Consider the following 5,807-nt stretch of genomic DNA (forward strand, 5'->3'; position numbering starts at 1 on the left):
GCAGGTCTGGACGTGGCAAAGCTCACCTGCCGAGCCCTGCCTTCAGACCCAGCCTACTGTAGGCTTTGCTGTTGCTGAGACATTAAGCTGTTCTGCACAGTAAACAGCCCCTAAGTGAAATGTATTTGTGATTTTGGATTGTAAGCATCTGTCTGAATTACAGAGCTGCTTTATTTAATTTATTACTGGGGTATTCACTCCATTATCGCTAAACGTGGTTTATTTACCAAGTCTTATTATCAAGTCCATGAAATGTCCTGCAAGATATCTGTGCCTGTTCATCCCACATTTTCTGAGTCACAAAAGCAGTACTAGTCATTGCAAGTGAAGAGGAATACAATGTCCTCAGTGCATTAAAGCACGTATAAAAAAAGAAAAAGTCCCCGGATTATGATTTTCAAGGACTGTCCAAACTCTTATTTATAACACACCTTTTGAGGAAAAGAAAAAAAATCTACGGGTTGATATATAGCTCTCATTGTTTCTGTTATTTATCAAACCTGTATTTAAAAGAGAAAAGTGTAAACTATTAGCTTCTCTAGGGAACGGGAGTCTTTCAAAAAGCTGCCTGATGTAACAGGCACACTGAATGAATTTTTCCTCATTCAGACTTGGGAATTTCAGCTGTTGAATTTTCTCCCGCTGGACAAGGCTCAAGCACTGAAACTTCCCGTCTACTCCAGCTGCTTTCAACTCTGAATGGCGAAGCACAGACATTTTCTTTTTCAAGCCAGAAATCAAATTATTGCACCAGAAGACCTTGTTTTAGGTTTTGCCATAATTTGTGTGCTCCCTCCTCTCTGCGGCGCGGTCCCCTTGCCTGGGAGGACAGAGGATGCTCTTGGAGGCACGGCCGGTTTCTCTGTGGGTTGCTCTGTGGATCTCTATTGCATGTTCTGCAGCAGAAATGGCTCAAAAGTGGGAGCAGCTTCAAGCAGCAGCTTTTTCTCGAGCTGCTCTCGCGACCTTTCCCCGCCGGCGTGGGAGGCCCATGCTCGGCACCAGCAACGGAGCTCGGAGAAGGACGGATGCAGACGCAGACAAGAAGCTGAAAAACGCACCTTTGGAGCGTGATGGGAACTTTTGCATTAGGAAAATGTTCAATGTAATGGCCTTGTATTCTCAGTATTTCTCTTTTGCCCTCTTATGATGTCTTTACATACCTCATAAATATGAAATATAATAATCTGCAGGGACCTGTAGGATCAATTTTGTTCAGCTTTGCAAGCTCAATACTCCAGTAATGAAAGCATTTTCTTTACATCTTCATGGGAGCAGACAAGGACAAGCATTCTAATACGTATACCTACTAAGACTGCAGTAAGACAGCCTGGGGAGACAGACTCCATTACTATCATGATTTGGCTCATCATTAAGTACTGTCCAGTTATGAAGATGAATCATGTCTTTAGAAGCCATTTCTTTAAAATTATCTTAAATTAAGGTGCAAGAGTGAGCAGCCTTGACTCTGGATGCTTTTACATACCGTGCAATGAAACTGACTGCTGAATTACCGGACTTATCTTTGTCAGACAGGGAAAAGTCCCTGCAGGCAAGTACTGGGAAGGTACCATGAACCCTTGAAGTCCATTGACTCATCCCCGACAGCCGACTTGGCCTCCCTGAGCAAAGGCAACGCAGTCTGTGCTTTTGTCCGAAAGATCATGCTGTCCCGTGTTACCGGTCATCAGAGACTGCAGTGAGTGAGAAAGGTGAAGAGCAAGCGAAACACCGTCTAAAAACGAACCGTAGCGATGACCTGTGAAAATGTTCATAATCTGGTGTTTTAATGTCCCCAAGCAGGATGAAATCCCTAGGAGCTTACAGACCCAGACCCAGCTACTCTCCTAACAGACCGGTTAGCTGCACTGGCGAGATGCAAGTTTATATTTAAAAAATGCACGTGTCAACTCCCAGGTAGATTACAAAATCAGGGACAGGAATTGAGTCAGATTATGTATGCTGACAACATGAGTTGTGTGACCAGCATCTGGTGATAGTGTTGGAAAATTTTAACTGAGAAGTTCAGACCTTTCCTTATTTTACCTCTCAAACTATCAAATGTATGTATTTTATTTTTCTAATGTAAGTGCTTTGATTCTTTGGTATTTAGATTTGCTAGACTACTGACCAAACAAGGATCTGAGTTTTTATAGTAGAGCTCCGATTTCTTTGGCCCTCATCAACACTTAGTCTACATTAGATCTATTCAGAAAATGAATCTTCAACTCAATTGAAATTTCAGCAATTTGACATTTCTTTTTGATACAAAAAGCACCAAAAAATGAAAATGCTAAATAATTTCATGAAAATGAAAAGTGCCAAAAATTTTTGACTCAAGTAGTGTCAAAGTGAGAAAGCCAAAAATCTTCTATAGAAACAAAGGTTGACTCTGCGCAATTCAAATGGATGTGTGACAAACACTGAAGTCTGCTAGAAGCAGCTCAGAATGTTTGTAAGTGGATAATAACTGCAGCAAACCAGCATGTGATTGCTTAAGCGTTTGAACCTTTGACGGCGTAAGTCAGTTCTGCAAAGAGCACTGTGGTATGAGAATAGCACGCCTTCGGCACACGGGACATTTCACAGCGATCGGGTTTATGCATGTGCATCTAAATGCTGTTCTGCCAAATCCTTCTCATGCACGACGAAGAAACGAAAGGGAACACTGGCAAATGAGCACGTCGTAACCAGACAGCGAAGGAGCTCGAGGATGGAGCCCCGTGTGTTTCCACAGCCTCTGTAATGCTACTGCGGAGATGCCCATGGGGGCTCGCCCACCCTGGAGCCAGCTGCGTCCGCCGCCGCACGTGTGTGTGTATATATACACATATACATATATACACATGGTGGCATTCACCACCAAGCCATCAGCAGCAATTTCTGATAGCCTGCGTCTCCAGAAGACGCGTGCAGGGAAATGGTTGCCGTTTCTCCCTTGGTAGCAAGAGCCCTGCTTCGGATCTCATGCGTGCCGTGGCCCTCCACCTCTACAGCTGTAAGCGATGCATCCGTGATTTACCATCCTCCAGATAAAATCCTGACTGTGTTGATTGGTACCCTTCCACAACAGAAACTATGAAGAAAAAGGGGACACCGCCCGCTTGCCGGTTCGTGCCCTGGCCAGCCGCGTGCCTGGCTCAGCCCCGGGGCAGGCGGCAGGCGTGGGCCGGCTGTGGGCCAGGGCAAAAAGGGGCCTGGGGACGCTGAGGAAGGGCGGAGAAGCCTGGTGACGCCTCTGAAGACACATATGGCAAAAACACTTATGGCAAAAGGCATTCTGTGTTGCCAAATGAGTGCCGGGATGCTGAGCCTGTCAAAACCGAGAAGTTGCCTTTGGTCTCCAATCCGGGATGAAAACCTGCCTGCTCCCCGCTCGGCCCCCCTGCCCCCCCAGCCCGGGGCGCGGGGGCTCGCTGCAGGGAGGCAGCGCTGAAAGGTCTTTGCGTCTGAGTTTCTGAGCTTGGAGCCGGAGGCTGCTCTGCAAATGACTGTGTCTGCAAAGGAAGGGAAGGAGAAGAGAAGGGATTTCCACCCATGTTGCTGCTGTTTGCTCCTGCTCTCCCCCACCTCCTGGCTCCGTGCACGGAGGGCCGAGCTGTGGCAGGAGTCTCCCTGGACACCCAGCAGCACTCTGAAACTGCTGTTCTCATTTTCGGGTTGCACTTCACTTTTTACACTGTCCTCCGTGCCACGGGAGAGCGAGAAGGGGACAGTGCCAGGCACAAAGCTGGGAGCTCTCTGGAGGCAGAAATCCTTGGATGTTCTCTGACTGCTAAAATTCTGGCATGGAGAGAAATAAAGACGCTGCGAATTAGTAAAGATGCTTCACCCCACGTGCTGTTGTGCTGGGTCCCCAGAAAGGAGGAGGAGGAGGAGAGACGAGACAGGGAAGATCAGGGCACATCCACTCTCTCTGTATTTTGCTGCTCTGCTAGATCTGCACGTCAGGCTCTCCCATCGTCTACGTGCAATACCTCAGGATAAACTAGGAAAAGATACACTATTGGCTATTTCATATGCGGTGTGTCATCTGGCAGGCTGTGTATATCACAGGGAAAGCAGGGACCACTCAGCCTCTGAGCAAAGCTGCTTCAGTGTATAGCTCAGAGATACTTTGAGGATGGAAAGAAAAGGGAAAGGCTGTCCTTGCTTCTTTGATTCTGACAAGCTCTGAAAACTCTTGGGAAACAGAGACCTGATGGATGAAGGACTATGTGGAAAACCAATAAAGCAGATTTGCAAGGAGAAGTTGTGGGAGAGAAGCAGAACAGTGCCCAAAAGGAAATATTCACTAGGATTTCTCTCTAGGTGCAGAGAGAAAATGTTTGGGGATCTCTGATGTTTCAGCATCTGAATCAGCTTCTGTATATAAGACATATGGGTCTGAAAAAGAACAGCAGCTGGAGAGTCCCTGGAGCAAAGCTGACGTGTAATCAGCACAGGAAGAAGGACCCATTTATCAACTCTTTTATGTTGTTTGCAACCACGGGGCAGATTTTTAAAATGCAAGCATGTGTGTTTCCTCCTGCAACCACCGACTTTAGCACCTGAGCTGCCAGGAAGGAAGGCAGAGAGGAACGCGCAGCCTGCCCGGGGACACGGGCAGCGCTGGAGCTTTGCTTCCCGAGCCATGAGCCGGCACACGTGGTTCCCTTTGCGGTACATCTCCAAGCCCTTCTGGAGGGCAGAGGATCACAACACGACCAACTTCTTCTCTGCACTGTACGGCTTCCCTAACCAATCCTTCTTCCACAGCGATCTGGACCTGGAGGACCTGGGGGACTTTGGCAGCGGGACCAAGTATGAGGGCGAGTCCCAGAGCCGGACGGTGAAGGCGCTGCTGATAGTAGCCTACTCCGTGATCATCTGCATCTCGCTCTTCGGCAACACCCTGGTGTGCCACGTGGTGGTCAAGAACAAAAGGATGCACTCCGCCACCAGCCTCTTCATCGTCAACCTGGCCGTTGCCGATGTGATGATCACCATTTTGAACACCCCCTTCACGCTGGTGAGCATCCGGCTGGTCCGTGTTTTCTGGGGTCTGTGTGCCTGTCAGAGCTGTGCATGTGTCTAGCGAACGGGCCGGTAACAGGCTAGTCCGCAGAGTTTCTTTTTGGCTCTCCCCCCTCTCCTTCTGCCTCTTGGACGAGCTGCAGTCCTGCACTGTCCATGGTGGTGTTCTGCCTTCCAAAAGCAGATCCTGAATTATCAGTTTGAATCCACCTTTTCTTAAATTGCTCCTGTTTCTTTGGTGGGATTCGCATCCCTTGATCTGTTCAGGGAAAGGGTAGTGCCCTCTTGTGTGTTTGCACAACAGTCACACATTAGGCACAAGTAATTAAATAGCTGTAATCTCTTTTAGGAAACAGCTTTACATCAACTTCAAAGAAACAGCAAATTGCTACAGTTTCAGTGACAGAGTCATTACTGCTAGAGTTGTCTCTATGGGGAAATTATTAAATTAATCGAAAACAGATTAGCTAGTCTTGACTAATTTTCTGTGTGGACAGATGTTTTGTAGTAAACGTGCTTTATTTCAAATTAGCTTAATCTGCTTCCAGAGTGAGTTACATTAATATGGAATAAATACTGTGCAGTCAGGAATAACAAGGGAGCGAGACGACAACCGTTATTTGGAATAATCTCCTCTGCAGAAAAGCCACAATAAGTAACACCTCTCTGGGAACTCGTAAGAAATGCCGTGCACCCTCGGGGGCTGTGAACTCCCCCTGCCCCCCGCCCTCCCCGAGCGCGGCTGGGTTTCGTGCCCGGTGGAGACGCTCCCGTGCCCGCCGAGGTCAGGT

The 5,807-nt window shown here is 47.8% G+C and overlaps 1 pseudogene; it reads left to right on the forward strand.

Annotated features, from left to right (window-relative positions):
* Positions 1-4,633: 4,633 nt before the first annotated feature.
* LOC104076375 lies at positions 4,634-5,077 on the forward strand (annotated as a pseudogene).
* Positions 5,078-5,807: the final 730 nt, after the last annotated feature.

Source organism: Fulmarus glacialis, unplaced genomic scaffold (genome assembly GCF_000690835.1).
Source record: "Fulmarus glacialis isolate BGI_N327 unplaced genomic scaffold, ASM69083v1 scaffold39084, whole genome shotgun sequence".
NCBI lineage: Eukaryota > Metazoa > Chordata > Aves > Procellariiformes > Procellariidae > Fulmarus > Fulmarus glacialis.